Genomic DNA, 18,783 nt, shown 5'->3' on the forward strand with positions numbered 1-18,783 from the left:
AAAGGAACTCTTCACTGCACCACGGAAAGGTCAGATTTCGCCTGAAATAAGGTGCGGTTTCTAATCCCCGCGGTGGGTGAGGGAAGCGCTGGGTGAGGGAAGCGCGGCAGCCGCAGGACCTGCAGGAGCCGGGAGGTCTGTGCCTAGAAAAATGTGCGGCAGTTGGAACTGCCGTGATCCGTGAATGAGGAGGGGGGTCTTCTGAGCTGCTAACAGAAGTGACCTCTTGAAAGCAACTCATTTTAATCTGACGAGGAGGGTCAGACTAAGAATTTTCAAAGGAGTGCAGGATCCTTAGTCTTGTGCACAGACCCACGGTCCGCACACTTGGGCTCTTTCCGACTCTGATTGTTAAGCCCAATACATAGAAAAACCCAGGTGGAAACCCTGAAAGACTGCAGGGGGAAGTTGTTTTTTCAGAACCTGGGGAGCAGAGCTGGGTGTGACCATCAGAGAGGCAGCTCTGAGGCGCACACCTCCACAAACCTGTAGTGAGTGCCATAGAGGGGAAAAAAAAAAAAAAAAAGCTAGAGAGGCCCGGAAGTCAATTCAGAAACACTGCCACCCAGGGGCTGAAACGCTAATTGTCTCTGGTGTAATCAAAAATAAATACGAGAAATTAAGACACGGCCGGCTTAAAAAGCAGGACTGGCTTCCAACACTGAGGAGCCCTGGAATGAAGCTGAACTGAAATATCGCCCAGACTGGGAAAAAGGCGTACCAAACAGAATAATAGAGGAAGTGAATGACAGCCGCCACTGCACATTTTAGTCTTCCTATTTTTTAATTTTCAATTCTTTTTTCAATTTTTTAAATTTTTTATTCTCATATTTTTTATTTTCATTTTTTGCATCTTTTACTTAAGAAACTAAATTTTTCTTCTTTTTCCTCACTCGATTTTCACCTTTTCAATTATTACATTTTTATTTTCAATCAGCACTATTATTACTATTATTTTACTTTTTTTTTTTTAATGTCATTTGATTTTCTCTTTCTTTTATTTTTGGATTAGTGTCCTACATTCGATTTGCATCTTTCCCTTACAATCGTTTTACCCTATCTCAAAGCTAACATTATGCCATCACTCTCCTCCTAACCTTTCCCCTTTTGGTCCCCAGTTTATTTTAACCCTTTCTGGCTTTAGATTTTCCCTACTTTTTCAGTTTACTCTCTGCTAAAACTTCACCCTACTTATATATCTAATTCCCAACCCCCAGCTCCAAATCCATACAAACCTCTCTCTACGCTACCTTAAAAAAATTATTTTTCTCTCTGGCCTTTTGTTGTTGTTTGCTTGAATGTTGATTATATTGAATTTTTATGCTTTTTTATGAGATTGTTTTGATTATTCTTTTTGTTGGTTTGGTTGGTTCTTTTGTTTACTTTGTTTTTGTTTGTTTTTTACTTTTGTTTTCCCTTGCCTCACTTGATATTAGCTGGTGTTGCAGTTTGTATTAATCTCCAGGCTCGTGTTGCTGGAATTTGCTGGGAATAGTGGTTGTTCTAGTGGAGTTTACTCCCTATATATATAGTTTGTTCCCCTTTTCTCTCTTAGTATCGTTCTTGTCTCTCTTACTTTTTTTTTTCTTTTCTTTTTTTTCTTTTTCTTTTCTTTCTTTCTGCTCTTTTCCCAAGTTCAGATTCACACTCTTTTTTTTTTTGTTGTTGTTGTTCTTTCTTTTTACTCTCCCTCTTCCACTCCTATTCCCTAATTTGTCTTTCTCTGGTGGTTACCTTTATTGGAGATTATTAATATCGTGAATACAATTCTGTTCAGTGCCTTGTCTGTTGTGCCTGGTTGTGTTGTATTTTATACCTTTAAATCAACGCCAGAGAGAGAAATCTATATAACCAGACATCCGGAGAAGAGAGACCATGAGGAGACAAAGAAATAGCCCCCGGAAAGAGAAGCAGGCATCACCAGAAAAGGAAGTAAACGATTTAGAGGCAAACAACCTATCAGAGAAAGAATTCAGAGAAATGGTCATAAAGTGGCTGAAAAGGATGGAAGACAAATTCGACAATATGAGTAAGAACCAAGAAGAAATGAAGAAGAACCAAGAAGAAATGAAAAATGACATCGCTGCTGTAAAGAACTCAATAGAAAGCATCTAGACGAAGCAGAGGACCGCATCAGTGAGCTAGAAGACAAGATGGAAAAAAATACCCAATTTCAACAGCTTCTAGAAACAAAAATTAGAAAGATGGAGGAGAGCCTAAGGGAACTTCGGGACAACACAAAACAAAACAACATCAGGATAATAGGGGTGCCAGAAGGAAAGGAAACTGAGCAAGGAATAGAAAACCTGTTTGAAGAAATAATAACAGAAAACTTCCCTGATATAGGGAAGAAAAAACCCACACAAATCCAAGAAGCTCACAGAGTTCCAAGCAAAATGAACCCCAAAAGACCGACGCCAAGGCACAATATAATTAAGTTGGCAAACACCAACGACAAAGTAAGAATCTTAAAAGCGGCCAGAGAGAGACAGACAGTTACATACAAAGGAACCCCCATCAGACTAGCAACTGATTTCTCAACAGAAACTCATCAGGCCAGAAGGGAATGGAATGAAATATACCAAGTCATGCAAAGGAAGGGTCTAAATCCAAGAATACTGTACCCAGCAAGGCTATCAATCAAAATTGAAGGTGAAATCAGGAGCTTCACAGACAAAAAAGGACTAAGGGAGTTTATCACCACCAAACCAGCAATGAAAGAAATGCTAAAGGGTCTGCTGTAAAAAAAAAAAGAGAAAGAAATAGGAAGCAAAGAAGGAACACAGGGATATAGAATAAAAATGGCGTCAAATAAGTACCTATCAATAATAACTTTAAATGTAAATGGATTGAATGCCCCAATCAAAAGACACAGGGTAACAGACTGGATAAGAAAACAAAACCCAGATATCTGCTGTCTACAGGAAACCCACCTCAAAAAAAAGGATGCACACAGACTGAGAGTAAAGGGATGGAAAAAGGTTTTCCAGGCGAATGGAAATGAAAAAAAAGCTGGGGTAGCAATACTTATATCTGACAAATTAGATCTCAAAGTGAAGGACATAACTAGAGATAATGAAGGCCACTTCATAATACTAAAGGGAGAAATCCAACAAGAAGAAATAACTCTGGTAAACATATATGCACCCAATACAGGAGCAGCAAGATACATTAAAAAACTCCTGGAAGATATCAAAGGAGAGATTGACAGCAATACAATCATAGTAGGAGACTTCAATACCCCACTATCACCATTGGACAAATCCTCTAAACAAAAAATCAGCAAAGAAACATCAATCCTAAATGACTCACTAGAACAGATAGAATTCATCGACATCTTCAGAACATTTCACCCCAAAGCCACAGAATATACATTCTTCTCAAGTGCACATGGGTCATTTTCAAAGATAGACCATATGTTAGGACATAGGCAGAGTCTCTCCAAATTCAAGAAGATATAAATCATATCAAGTATCTTCTCAGATCACAGTGGCATAAAACTGGAAATCAACTACAATAAAAACAACCCAAAGAAATCAAACACTTGGAGACTAAACAGCATGCTATTAAACCATGACTGGGTTACCAAAGACATCAAGGAAGAAATAAAAAACATCATGGCAACAAATGACAATGAAAACACAACAATCCAAAATCTATGGGACACAGTGAAAGCAGTCCTGAGAGGGAAGTTCATAGCTCTACAAGCCTACTGCAAAAAACAAGAAACAATGGTAATAAATTACCTAACCCAACAACTCAAAGAGTTAGAGAGAGAGCAACAAGATAATCCCAGTGTAAGCAGAAGGAAAGAAATAATAAAGATCAGAGCGGAGATAAACGACATAGAGACCAAAGAAACAATACAAAAGATCAACAAAACCAAGAGCTGGTTCTTTGAAAGGATAAACAAGATTGATGAACCTCTAGCCAGGCTCACCAAGAAGCAAAGAGAGAGGACTCAAATAAACAAAATCAGAAATGAAAGAGGTGAAATAACAACAGACCCCGACGAAATACAAAGGATTGTTACAAAATACTACGAACAACTCTATTCCAACAAACTGGACAACCTAGAGGAAATCGACATATTCCTAGAAAAATACAACCTTCCAAAACTCAATCAGGAAGAATCTAAGCAGCTCAACATGCCAGTAACTATGGAAGAAATTGAAGCAGTCATCAAAAAGCTTCCGGCAAACAAAAGCCCGGGGCCAGATGGCTTCACAGGAGAGTTTTACCAAACTTTCAAGGAAGAACTAAAACCTATCCTCCTCAGACTATTCCAAAAAATTCAAGAGGAAGGAACACTCCCAGGCTCCTTCTATGAAGCCAGCATCACCCTAATACCAAAACCAGATAAAGACAACTCAATGAAAGAGAATTACAGGCCAATATCCCTCATGAACATAGATGCCAAAATCCTCAACAAAATTCTAGCAAATCGGCTCCAGCAGTACATCAGAAAGATCATACACCATGACCAAGTAGGATTTATCTCAGGAATGCAAGGATGGTACAATATCTGCAAATCAATAAACGTGATATATCACATAAACAAACTGAGAGATAAAAATCACATAGTCATATCAATAGATGCAGAAAAAGCATTTGACAAAATCCAACACCCTTTCTTGATAAAAACTCTCAACAAGGTGGGAATAGAAGGATCATACCTCAACATAATAAAAGCTATATATGATAAACTCACAGCAAACATCATACTCAATGGGCAAAAACTAAAACCATTTCCCCTAAGAACAGGAACAAGACAGGGATGCCCACTCTCACCACTCCTGTTTGACATAGTACTGGAAGTATTAGCTATCGCAATTAGGCAAGAAGAAGAAATAAGAGGCATCCAAATTGGAAAAGAAGAAGTGAAGCTGTCCTTATTTGCAGATGACATGATATTGTACATAAAAAACCCAAAAGATTCCATCAAAAAACTAATAGACCTAATAAATGAATTCGGCAATGTAGCGGGATACAAAATTAACACCAAGAAATCTATGGCTTTTCTATACACCAATAATGAACTTACAGAAAGAGAGACTAAAAAAGCAATCCCATTTACCATCGCACCAAAAAAATTAAGATACCTAGGAATAAACTTAACAAAGGAGGTAAAAGACCTATACGCAGAAAACTACAGGACACTGAAAAAAGAGATAGAGGAAGACGTAAACAGATGGAAGAACATACCATGTTCATGGATTGGTAGAATCAACATCATTAAAATGTCCATACTACCCAAAGCAATCTACAGATTCAATGCACTTCCCATCAAAATACCAACAGCATATTTCACAGACCTAGAAAGAACTCTCCAAAAATTCATCTGGAATAAAAAAAGACCCCGAATAGCCACAGCAATCCTGAGAAAGAAGAATAAAGTAGGTGGGATCTCAATACCAGATTTCAAGCTGTATTACAAAGCCACTGTTCTCAAAACAGCCTGGTACTGGCACAAGAACAGACATATTGATCAATGGAACAGAATAGAGACTCCAGATATCGACCCAAACCACTATGCTCAATTAATATTTGACAAAGGAGGCATGAACATACAATGGAGTCAAGACAGTCTCTTCAATAAATGGTGTTGGGAAAACTGGACAGATACATGCAAAAAAATGAAACTAGATCACCAACTTACACCATACACAAAAATAAACTCAAAATGGATACAGGACTTAAACATAAGACGGGAAACCATAAAAATACTAGAGGAATCTACAGGCAGAAAAATCTCTGACATATGCCAAAAGAACTTCTTCACTGATACTGCTCCTAGGGCAATGGAAGCTAAAGAGAAAATAAACAAATGGGATTACATCAAAATAAAAAGCTTTTTTACAGCAAAAAGAAACTATCAACAAAACAACAAGAAAGCCCACTGCATGGGAAAACATATTTGCAAATGCTATCACTGATAAAGGTTTAATCTCCAACATCTACAGGCAGCTTATGCAACTTAATAAGAGGAAGATAAATGATCCAATAAAAAAATGGGCAACAGACCTAAACCGAATATTTTCAAAAGAAGACAGAAGGAAGGCCAAGAGACACATGAAAACATGTTCAAAGTCACTTATTATCCGAGAGATGCAAATCAAAACAACAATGCGGTACCATCTCACACCTGTCAGAATGGCTATCATCAACAAATCAACAAACGACAAGTGTTGGCGAGGATGCGGAGAAAAAGGAACCCTCGTGCACTGCTGGTGGGAATGCAGACTGGTGCAGCCACTGTGGAGAACAGTATGGAGTTTCCTCAAAAAACTGAAAATGGAACTCCCATTTGACCCAGTAATCCCACTCCTGGGAATATATCCGAAGAAACTAGAAACACCAATCAGATAGGATATATGCACCACTATGTTCATAGCAGCACAATTTACAATAGCTAAGATTTGGAAACAGCCTAGGTGCCCATCAGCAGATGACTGGATCGAAAAACTGTGGTACATCTACACAATGGAATACTATGCTGCCATAAAAAAGAAGGAATTCTCATCATTTGCAGCAACCTGGATGGAATTGGAGAACATTATGCTAAGTGAAATAAGCCAGTCAATGAAAGAAAAATACCACATGATCTCACTCATTTAGGGATAGTAAAGATCATTATAAAGTGATGAACAAAAAGATAGATACAGAGACAGTAAAGCATCAAACAGACTTTCAAATTACAGGGGGAAAGTTAGGGAGAGGTGGGGGAGTTATGAAATCAAACGAAGGACTTGTATGCATGCATATAAGCATAAACAATGGACGCAAAACTCTGGGGGGGGAGGGCATGTGTGGGTGTGGGGTGGGGGGGTAATGGTAAGATATGTACACATATAATACCTCAATAAAAAAATATTAAAAAAAAATTGAAGGTGGAATCAGAAGCTTCACAGACAAAAAAGGGCTAAGAGAGTTCATCACTACCAAACCAGCAATGCAAGAAATGCTAAAGGGGCTGCTGTAAAAAGAAGAAAGAGAAAGGCAAGAAGAAACACAAACACTAAGGAAAAATATGTCAACAAACAGGTACCTATCAATAATAACAGTAAACGTAAATGGATTAAATGCACCAATCAAAAGACATAGGGTAGCTGAATGGATAAGAAAACATGACCCATATATTTGCTGTCTACCCACCTTAGAGCAAAAGACTCACACAGACTGAGAGTGAAGGGATGGAAAAACATTTTTCAGGCAAATGGAAAGGAGAAAAAAGCTGGGGTTGCGATACTTATATCAGATAAAATAGACCTCAAAGTAAAGGCTTTAATAAGAGATAGGGAAGGCCACTACATAATACTAAAGGGAGCAATCCAGCAAGAAGATATAACTCTGGTAAACGTATATGCACCCAATGCAGGAGCGCCCAAATACATAAAAAATCTGCTGGAAGACATCAAGGGAGAGATCAACATCAATACAATCATAGTAGGGGACTTTAATACACCACTGACATCAATGGATAAATCCTCTGGACAAAAAATCAGCAAAGAAACAGCAATTCTAAATGACACACTAGATCAGATGGACCTAATTGACATCTTCAGAGTATTTCACCCCAAAACCAGGGAATATACGTTCTTCTCAAGTGCACATGGGACATTCTCAAAAATAGACCACATATTGGGTAACAAGCAAAGTCTCCCCAAATTCAAAAAGATTGAAATCATATCAAGCATTTTCTCAGACCACAATGGCATAATATTAGAAATAAACTACAATAAAAACATTCCAAAAAATTCAAACACTTGGAAACTGAATAGTATGCTACTAAACAATGATTGGGTTATCAATGAGATCAAAGAAGAAATTAAAAACATCCTGGAAACTAATGACAATAAAAATACAACATTGCAAAACCTATGGGACACAATGAAAGCAGTCCTGAGAGGCAAATGTATAGCTCTACAGGCCTACCTCAAAAAACAAGAAAAAATGTTAATAGATCATCTATCTCAACAACTCAAAGAATTAGAAAGGGAGCAACAAGAAAAGCCCACAGTGAGCAGAAGAAAGGAAATAATAAAGATCAGAGCAGAAATGAATGACATAGAGACCAAAAAAACAATACACAAGATCAATAAAACCAAGAGCTGGTTCTTTGAAAGGATAAACAAGATTGATGAACCTCTAGCCAGGCTCACCAAGAAACAAATAGAGAGGACCCAAATAAACAAAATCAGAAATGAAAGAGGTGAAATAACAACAGACCCCACAGAAATACAAAGGATTGTCAAAAAATACTATGAACCACTCTATTCCAACAAACTAGACAACCTGGAGGAAATGGACACATTCCTAGAAAAACACAACCTTCCAAAACTTACTCAGGAAGAGACTAAAAATCTCAATAGGCTGATAACTATGGAAGAAATTGAAGAAGTTATCAAAAAGCTTCCAGCAAACAAAAGCCCGGGGCCAGACAGCTTCACAGGGGAGTTTTATAAAACATTTAAGGAAGAGCTAAAACCTATCCTCCTCAGACTATTCCAGAAAATTCAAGAAGAAGGAACACTTCCAAGCTCCTTCTATGAAGCCAGCATCACCCTAATACCAAAACCAGGTAAAGATAACACAATGAAGGAGAATTACAGGCCAATATCCCTCATGAACATAGATGCCAAAATCCTCAACAAAATTCTAGCAAATAGAATCCAGCAATACATCAGAAAGATCATACACCACGACCAAGTAGGATTTATCCCTGGGATGCAAGGATGGTACAATATTCGCAAATCAATAAACGTGATACATCACATAAACAAATTGAGAGATAAAAACCATATAGTCATATCAATTGATGCAGAAAAAGCATTTGACAAAATCCAACACCCTTTCTTGATAAAAACTCTCAGCAAGGTGGGAATAGAAGGATCATACCTCAACATAATAAAAGCCATATATGACAAACCCACAGCCAACATCATACTCAATGGGCAAAAACTAAAACCATTTCCCCTAAGAACAGGAACAAGACAGGGATGCCCACTCTCACCACTTCTGTTCAACATAGTGTTGGAAATACTAGCCATTGCAATCAGACAAGAAGAAGAAATAAAAGGCATCCAAATTGGAAAAGAAGAAGTAAAACTCTCCTTATTTGCAGATGACATGATACTGTACATAGAAAACCCTAAAGACTCCATCAAAAAATTACTAGACTTAATAAATGAATTCGGCAGAGTAGCAGGATACAAAATAAATGCTAAGAAATCTATGGCATTTCTATACACCAATAATGAACTTACAGAAAGAGAGACTAAAAAAGCAATCCCATTTACCATCACACCAAAAAAATTAAGATACCTAGGAATAAACTTAACTAAGGAGGTAAAAGACCTATACGCAGAAAACTACACAACACTGAAAAAAGAGATAGAAGAAGACATAAACAGATGGAAGAACATACCATGTTCATGGATTGGTAGAATCAACATCATCAAAATGTCCATACTACCCAAAGCAATCTATAATTTCAATGCACTTCCCATGAAAATACCAACGGCGTACTTCACAGACCTAGAACGAACTTTCCAAAAATTCATCTGGAATAAAAAAAGACCCCGAATAGCCACAGCAATCCTGAGAAAGAAGAACAAAGTAGGTGGGATCTCCATACCAGATTTCAAGCTATATTACAAAGCCACAGATCTCAAAACTGCCTGGTATTGGCACAAGAACAGACATATAGATCAATGGAATAGAATAGAGAACCCAGAAATAGATCCAAATCACTATTCTCAATTAATATTTGACAAAGGAGGCATGAACATACAATGGAGTCAAGACAGTCTCTTCAACAAATGGTGTTGGGAAAATTGGACAGATACATGCAAAAAACTGAAACTAGACCACCAACTTACACCATACACAAAAATAAACTCAAAATGGATCAAGGACTTAAACATAAGACAGGAAACCATAAAAATACTAGAGGAATCTACAGGCAGAAAAATCTCTGACATATGCCAAAAGAACTTCTTCGCTGATACTGCTCCTAGGGCAATGGAAGCTAAAGAGAAAATAAACAAATGGGACTACATCAAAATAAAAAGCTTTTTCACAGCAAAGGAAACCATCAATAAAACAACAAGAAAGCCCACTACATGGGAGAACATATTTGCCAATGATATCAATGATAAGGGTTTAATCTCCAACATTTACAGGGAACTCATGCAGCTTAACAAAAAGAAGATAAACAACCCAATCAAAAAATGGGCAACTGATCTAAATAGACACTTTTCGAAAGAAGACAGAAGGAAGGCCAAGAGACATATGAAAACCTGCTCTAAATCACTAATCATTAGAGAGATGCAAATTAAAACAACAATGCGGTACCACCTCACACCTGTCAGAATGGCCATTATCAACAAGTCAACAAATGACAAGTGCTGGAGAGGATGTGGAGAAAAAGGAACCCTTGTGCACTGTTGGTGGGAATGCAGACTGGTGCAGCCACTGTGGAGAACAGTTTGGAGTTTCCTTAAAAAACTAAAAATAGAACTCCCATTTGACCCAGTGATCCCACTTCTAGGAATATATCCCAAGAAACTGGAAACACCAATCAGAAAGGATATATGCACCCCTATGTTCATAGCAGCACAATTCACCATAGCTAAGATTTGGAAACAGCCTAAGTGCCCATCAGCAGATGAATGGATTAAAAAACTGTGGTACATCTACACAATGGAATACTACGCTGTGGTAAAAAAGAAGGAGTTCTTACCATTTACAACAATATGGATGGAGATGGAGAACATTATGCTTAGTGAAATAAGCCAGGCAGAGAAAGATAAATATCACATGATCTCACTCATTTGTGGAATATAATGAACAACATAAATTGATGGGGAGAAAATAGATCCAGAAACAGAGAAACATCAATCAGAACGTCAAACCTCAGGGAAGAAATTGTGAGATAACCAGAAACCAAGAATGCCTGAGAACGCCTTTCTAGCCACGCTAGCAATCATCAGATGTACGGTAATTTTACCTGGGACAAGAGGGTAAGTATTTTGATCTTATGTTTCTGACCCTTCATGAGTAAGACCCCTTACGTGGGCTGATCCCCTGACTAATGTAGTTACCAATAATACCAAACACCCTGGACATATAGGAGGTCCATGGGTGGGGCAAGAAAGTATAAATACACAGGGGTCTCCACCCAGCTTCCCTTTTGTAGGACACAAAATCAAAACAATGCCCCTTTGTGTATACAATTAAAGAGAGGTTTCTGGCTTGTGTGGATACCAAAGAAAGGGTGTCACTACTATCACTACGTGCCCCCGGTAGAGGTCCAAAAAATGTAACTAAGACCTTGTCTACATAAAAAGAAATGGACAGCCAGTTTGAAAGGGAATTCCCATGGATGAGAACAAAGAATATCCTTGCATGATATTATTCTACACTATCATTAAAATTTATCCCCAGATTTGGATCACCCCCAATACTTATAATAGTTCCTCGCACCCTTGGGAATAATAAAAAAAAAAAGTCATCTGTTTGGTGCTTGGAGACAAACTTAACACATCTCTTGATACTTTAGAATTACTACAGCATAATATATAATTATCCCAAGCAAACGTACAAACTAATTCTTGGAATGTCTGGCAGCAATTTAAAAAGGACATGTAAGGATTTAACCCTTTTCGTTGTGTGGAGGGCCTCCTGGGAGGGCACCTGAGCACCTATACCACATTTTAGCTTCTAGTTGCAAGGGTGGGAATGTTTGGGGACAATTGAGGGCTCCGTCTGTTATCATTCTGACCAAGCAGTATCATTGGTATAAATGGTGGTACAAACCAGGTAATACATGTTTCTTGATGAGATGCGATATAAAGTAAACAACATCACTTAGAATGTATTTTAGAAAACTTACTTAAATTCTCTAGCCTTTAGATCTAGCTTTCAGATTTCAGGATCCATAAAAGCTGTTTAACTTACATGATACCATGAGGAAGCAGCACACAAATGCAGAAGGATTGACCTTCAGTAGGACATCAGACCAGGTCTTGTAAAAAAATGAGTGTCATTCACTGGGAGGGCGGGAGGGCATGTACCAGGAGGTAGGGGAAGCTGGGGTAAGGTCAATTGGAAAAAAAAAAAAAAAAAAGAGGAGACATATATACTACTATTTGTAATACTTTAAACAATAAAAATTTTTTTTTTAAAATGAGTGTCATTAAAAGTGACCTGATAGGGAAAAAGGAGTTGAGAGAACACAAATACTAATGGAATATGTGTTTCTGGAATAGATTCTCTTTAGAAGAAACCAGCTGTAAAGGATATTTTAGGGAGTTTGAGGAAATTTGATTGCAGAACTGAGTGTAATATAAGAAAAAATATATTGCCATGGAATAATGGAGATCATTAACTGAAGAAAGCACGTTATAAATCAGCACATAGAGTATAATCTCATTTTGCAAAAAAAAAAACAAAACAAAACATAGTCATATATAAACATAAAAAAATTCTGGGAGGATATACCAAGAAGAAAAATTATAGTTTCTTAGGGATGAAAATATGTTTTGTTTTGTGGGTTTGGTTTGTTTGTTTGTATTTTCATGATCTATGTCCTCAAAGATTATACAAAGAATAATTTATTTTTGTAATAAAAGCATTTGATTAAAGAAAAAAATATTATCACTCCTGTATGAGACATTGGACTATTAAGAGACTTTTTCACTTATGCAAGGTGGTAACTAACTATGGGCTAAGTCAATGATATGCAGAGCTACATGAAGATAATTTTGAGAAGATTGAAAGGAGACATTTGGACATGTGTGAAATCACAGTTCACAAACAGAAAAAATTGGAAAAACAAATAAACATACATATACAGCTGGCTCCAACTACAGTTTTCCTTATGGACCTTTAAAACATTAAGGGTCCCTGGGACATTGTGGCTGACAATTATTCCATCAAGTGCCAGAGGTTTGTTTGTATGCTTTTATCATGTCTTTGAAGACTGAACTATATGGAGGGTAAATCCTGACACCCTCTGAATGGTGACAGGTCATAAAATATTCAGGAGCTAGACATCTTACCAGTACCTCTCAATCTCATTAACATGTTGTGTTGGTTTTTGTGGCTCTGTGCATCTGGACAGCTTTATTCTAACAGGAAGGAAATATCTGTACTTCCTGATTGCCAAAGCAATAGAGAAGAAATGCTTCCATTGGTATTTCCTCTCTGGGCCCTTTCTGAATTATTATATTCCTTTATTTATATTAATTAGGTTGTTTTTTTTAAGTTTCTTTTTTTTTTTATTGTATAAAGTTTTACATATGTCTCCTTTTTCCCCAATCAACCCCTCCCCACAGGCCATTCCCACCCTGGGCAAGCCCCCATTGCCCCAGTGTCTGTGTCCATTGGTAATACTAATATGCATGCTTACAAGTCCTTTGGTTGCTCTCTAACCCCCTCCCCTCTCCTGCCATTTGTCTCTGGATCTATTCTTGTTCATCAAATTATGTTGATCATTATATCCCACATATGAGTGAGATCATGTGATATTTCTCTTTCTCCGACTGGCTTATTTCACTTAGCATAATTAATGCTCTCCGGTCCCATCCATGCTGTTGCAAATGGTAAAAATTCATTCTTTTTTATAGCAGCACTAGAGGCCCGATGAATGAAATTCATGCACGGGGTGGTGTGTCCCTCAGCCCAGCCTACACCCTCTCCAATCTGGGACCCCTCAAGGGATGTCCGACTGCCCATTTAGGCTCAATCCCGGTAGGCTATCCATTTCACAATTCAGGACTGCTGGCTCCCAAACGTGCCCCTGCCAGCCTTCTTAATTGCCCCTAACTGTTTCTGCCTGCCAGCCTGATCACCCCCTAACCACTCCCTTAGCAGTCTGATTGATGCCTAACTGCTCCCCTGCCAGCCTGTTTGCCCCTAACTGCCCTCCCCTGCAGGCCTGGGTCCCCCCCCCACAACTGCCCTTCCCTGCAGGCCCGGTCGCCTCCAGCTTCCCTCCTCTGCCAGCCTGGTCACCCCCAACTGCCCTCCCTTGCAGGCCTGGTCCCTCCCAACAGCCCTCCCTTGCTGATCTGATCACCCACAACTGCCCTCCCTTGCAGGCCTGGTCTCTCCCAACTGCCCTCCCCTGCTGACCATCTTGTGGTGTCCATCTTGTGTCCACATGGGGGCAGCCATCTTTGACCACATGGAGGAAGCCATCTTGTGTGTTAGTGATGGTCAATTTGCATATTACTCTTTTATTAGATAGGATAGAGGCCTGGTGCACGGGTGGGGGCTGGATGGTTTGCCCTGAAGGGTGTCCCAGATCAGGGTAGGGGTTCCCTGGGGGTGTGGGGTGGCCTGGGCCAGGCCAGCCACACCCCCCGACAACCCAAGCAGAGGCCCTGGTATCTGGGATTTATTTATCTTCTATAATTGAAACTTTGTAGCCTTGAGTGGATGCCTGGGCCTGCCAGGGTTTGCGGAAAGCTTGGCTTCCTCCATTAACAGGGAAACCAAAGCCTCCTTCTCGCTCTGTGGCCTCAGCCATCTTGGTTGGGTTAATTTGCATACTTGCTCCTGATTGGCTGGTGGACGTGGCTTGTGGGTGTAGCGGAGTGATGGTTAATTTGCTTATCACTCTTTTATTAGATAAGATAGTATCCCATTGTGTAGATGTACCATAATTTTTTAATCCACTCATCTGCTGATGGGCACTTAGCCTGTTTCCAAATCTTAGCTATTGTAAATTGTGCTTCTATGAACATAGGGGTGCATATATCCTTTCTGATTGGTGTTTCTGGTTTCTTGGCATATATTTCTAGCAGTGGGATTACTGGGTCAAATGTGAGTTCCATTTTTAACTTTTTGAGGAAACTCCATACTGTCTTCCACAGTGGCAGCACCAGTCTGCATTCCCACCAGCAGTGCATGAGGGTCCCTTTTTCTCCACATCCTCACCAGCACTTGTCATTTGTTGACTTGTTGATGATAGCCATTCTGACAGGTGTGAGATGATATCTTATTGTTGTTTTGATTTGCATCTCTCAGGTGATTAGTGACTTTGAGCATGTTTTCATATGTCTCTGGGCCTTCTGTATGTCCTCTTTGTCTATTTAGATCCTTTGCCCATTTTTTTATTGGATTGTTTATCATCCTTTTATTAAGTTGTATAAGTTCTCTGTAAATTTTTGAGATTAAACCCTTATCTGAAATATCATTGGCAAATATGTTCTCCCATGCAGTGGGCTTTCTTGTTGTTTTGTTGATGGTTTCTTTTGCTGTGCAGAAGCTTTTTATTTTGATGTAGTCCCATTTCTTTATTTTCTCCTTAGTCTCCATTGCCCTAGGAGCTATGTTTGTAAAGATATTGCTACGACATATGTCTGCTATTTTGCTGCCTATGGAGTCTTGTAGGATTTTTATGGTTTTCCATCTTACATTTAAGTCCTTGAGCCATTTTGAGTTTGTTTTTGTGTATGGTGTAAATTGGTGGTCTAGTTTCATTTTTTTGTAGGTATCTGAACAATTTTCCCAGCACCATTTATTGAAGAGAGACTGTCTTGACTCCATTGTATGCTCTTGTCTCCTTTGTCAAATAATAATTGAGCATAATGGCTTGTGTCGATTTCTGGGCTCTCTGTTCTGTTCCATTGGTCTATATGTCTGTTCTTATGTCAGTACCAGGCAGTTTTGAGAACCGTGGCTTGGTAATATAGCTTGATATCTGGTATTGTGATCCCTCCAACTTTGTTCTTCTTTCTCAGGATTGCTATGGCTATTCAGGGTCTTTTTTTATGACAGATGAATTTTTGGAGAGTTGTTCTAGATCTTTCAAATATGCTGTTGGTATTTTAATGGGGATTGCATTGAATCTGTAGATTGCTTTAGGTAGTATGGACATTTTAATGATATTGATTCTACCAATTCATGAACATGGTATGTTCTTCCATTTGTTTATGTCTTCCTCTATCTCTTTTTTCAATGCCCTGTAGTTTTCTGAGTACAGGTCTTTTACCTCCTTAGTTAAGTTTATTCTAAAGTATCTTAAATTTTTTGGTGCAGTGGTAAATGAAATTGTTTATTTCATTTATCTTTCTGTGAGTTCATTATTGGTGTATAAAATGGCCATAGACTTCTGGGTGTTAATTTTGTATTCTGCTACATTGCCAAATTCATTTATTAGGTCTAGTAGTTTTTTGATGGAGTCTTTGGGGTTTTCTATGTACAATATCATGTCATCTGAGAATAATGACAGTTTTACTTCTTCTTTTCCAATTTGGATGCCTTTTATTTCTTCTTCTGTGCATCTGGAATAAGCAAGCTGATAAGTGCTATGGTTAGCACTTCCAGTACTATATTGAACAGGAGTAGTGAGAGTGGGCATCCCTGTCTTGTTGCTGTTCTTAGCGGAAATGAGTTTAGTTTTTGCCCATTGAGTATGATGTTGGCTGTAGGTTTGTAATATAAGGCTTTTATTATGTTGAATTATGAACCCTCTATTCCCACTTTGCTGAGAGTTTTTATCAAGAAAGGGTGTTGGGTTTTGTCGAATGCTTTTTCTGCATCAATTGATATGATTATGTGATTTTTGTCTCTCAATTTGTTTATGTGATGTATCACGATTATTGATTTGTGTATATTGTACCATCCTTGCATCCCCAGAATAGATCCCACTTAGTCGTGGTGTATGATCTTTCTAATGTAATGCTGAATCCGATTTGCTAGAATTTTGTTGAGGGTTTAGCATCTATGTTTATCAAGGATATTGGCCTGAAGTTCTCTTTTTTTGTGGTGTCTTTATCTGGTTTTGGGATTAGGGTAATGCTGGATTCAAAAAGAGCTTGGAAATGTGCCTTCCTCTTGAATCTTTTGGAATAGTCTGAGGAGGATAGGTTTTATTTTAAAATTTTCTTAACTGTGCATCTGTAATAAGCAAGCTGATAGTAACACATAGTTCATCAGCTCCTATAAATAAAACACCTCAAAAATTTAACTTAAAGAGGAAGTGGCAACAGGAGCTGCATCTATCTGGGCCACAAGTGTGCTGAGTTGCTCTGATGGAACTCAGGGAAGAAGAAAAAAATCACAGGAAAAGGTATAAAGACATCACAAGAAAAGAACAGATTTCACAAACAATGATTCAAAGACGTTCCCGAGAAATGTTGTTAAAGGGGGGTGGACCTAAAAATCACATCTACGATTTTGGAGAAAAGTGCCATACAACCAGGCAAAACAGGTGTGACACAGTTCAGGAATACGCAACAAGGGGATAAAATATCAAAGAACAAATCCCAGCAGGCAAATAAAGTCAACAGGAAGAGAACATTTCAGACAGACTGTAAAAGTGATGGATTAGCACCCAAGAAACAGAAATGGGATGATTTCAAAAAGAACTGAAGCAAAGCAGACAACTCAGTGATAAAACCACCTATGACACTGTTGCTCAGGCAAAGCAGATTTGGGGGATCTTAAGAAAAGACTGTGACAAAGAAAAAGAGTGAAGTTGATGAGCGATTTGCAGCAGTTGATTCGAGGAAAAATGAGACATTGCATTTGCTCATGTGATCCAGTGTCATATTAATTATGGCAATGAAGAACAGAGAAAATAGGCTTTTGAAGAACTGTGAGATGGAAGCACACACATTAAGAAAGATACAGAGGTCCATCACAGAGAGCTCATAGAACCCACCTCTCCAGCTTTGTTACGTTACCTGCAAGGGCATGTCCAGAAGTGGTGCTGGGTAAGTCTGCATGTGTGTTGGTATCTGACTTTCTGGGAACTGCCATTGGAGAAGGTCAACCTGCCCTGAATGTTATAACCAGCTTGGCAGCAGGAGAATTGCATCCGGGTAGCAAGGAGGGAGAGCTTCACCTTGCAGAACATCCTACAGGACATCTTCTCCTGCAGTGGTTAATAGAGCAAAATAAAAGGTGAAAGAACACAGAAGATAAGATTGTTTTGGGAAAACATAGAGCATTTGGGTATGAAGGGCCTGAAGTCTGGGGCTAGTATAATTTGAGATGCTTTTATTTTTTCTAGCCTTCTCCAGAGTCTTATCAGGAAGTTGCAAACAAAGTCAAAGCTGGATTGAACTAATCCACATTGGAAAAAACACACACAAAAATACCAGCAAAGGAATAGTAATGCTACTTGAAAAACAGTCTGCATGGAAATAATTAACAAGATGGAATAACTTTTTATCTTCTTATCTGTTTTCCCAGAATGAAAAAGAGGGGGTGGAGTCCCCTTACTGGTAATTTGTGTACTCTGTGTATGTGTTTCTTCTTCGTATAGAAATTTATGCACAAAATGCTTTCTACATAAAAAGTTTACTTTTATAAAGTTAGTCTGCACATCTATTTGCCTATAAGAAGAAAGTAAGTCATTTCTGAAGCCTGAGTTTCCAAACTAATACATGAACCTCCCATAAATAATAAATATATCTTAATGGCCCCATAGAACCTTTTTCTTTGAAGATGGAGCCATTTGTCAGTTTTCTACTGTTTCAGAAACTTACAGTCTAAACTTATCTTTTTGGAGAAAAATGCTCTCAAGAGGATTTTTATGGTTTAGTTATGATGCCTGAAAATCAGCAGACAGCATCTTCCCCAGTAAAGTTCTTGCTCCCAAGTTTGAGACCTTGGCAATAATGGCAAGGGGTTTTATTTTTATTTAGATAAGTTTTTAGTATAAAAAATCCTAGTGATTTTAGGGATACTGAAATTTTATATATATATAAATATATATATATAAATATATATATATATATATGAATATATCATGTATATATGAAT

At 38.3% G+C, this 18,783-nt stretch overlaps 1 pseudogene; it reads left to right on the top strand.

Moving 5' to 3' along the window:
* Positions 1–18,165, top strand: part of LOC103287797 (pumilio homolog 3-like) — a 43,195-nt pseudogene extending 25,030 nt beyond the window's left edge.
* Positions 18,166–18,783: the final 618 nt, after the last annotated feature.

This window comes from Eptesicus fuscus, chromosome 11, assembly GCF_027574615.1.
Source record: "Eptesicus fuscus isolate TK198812 chromosome 11, DD_ASM_mEF_20220401, whole genome shotgun sequence".
NCBI classification, from domain to species: Eukaryota; Metazoa; Chordata; class Mammalia; order Chiroptera; family Vespertilionidae; genus Eptesicus; species Eptesicus fuscus.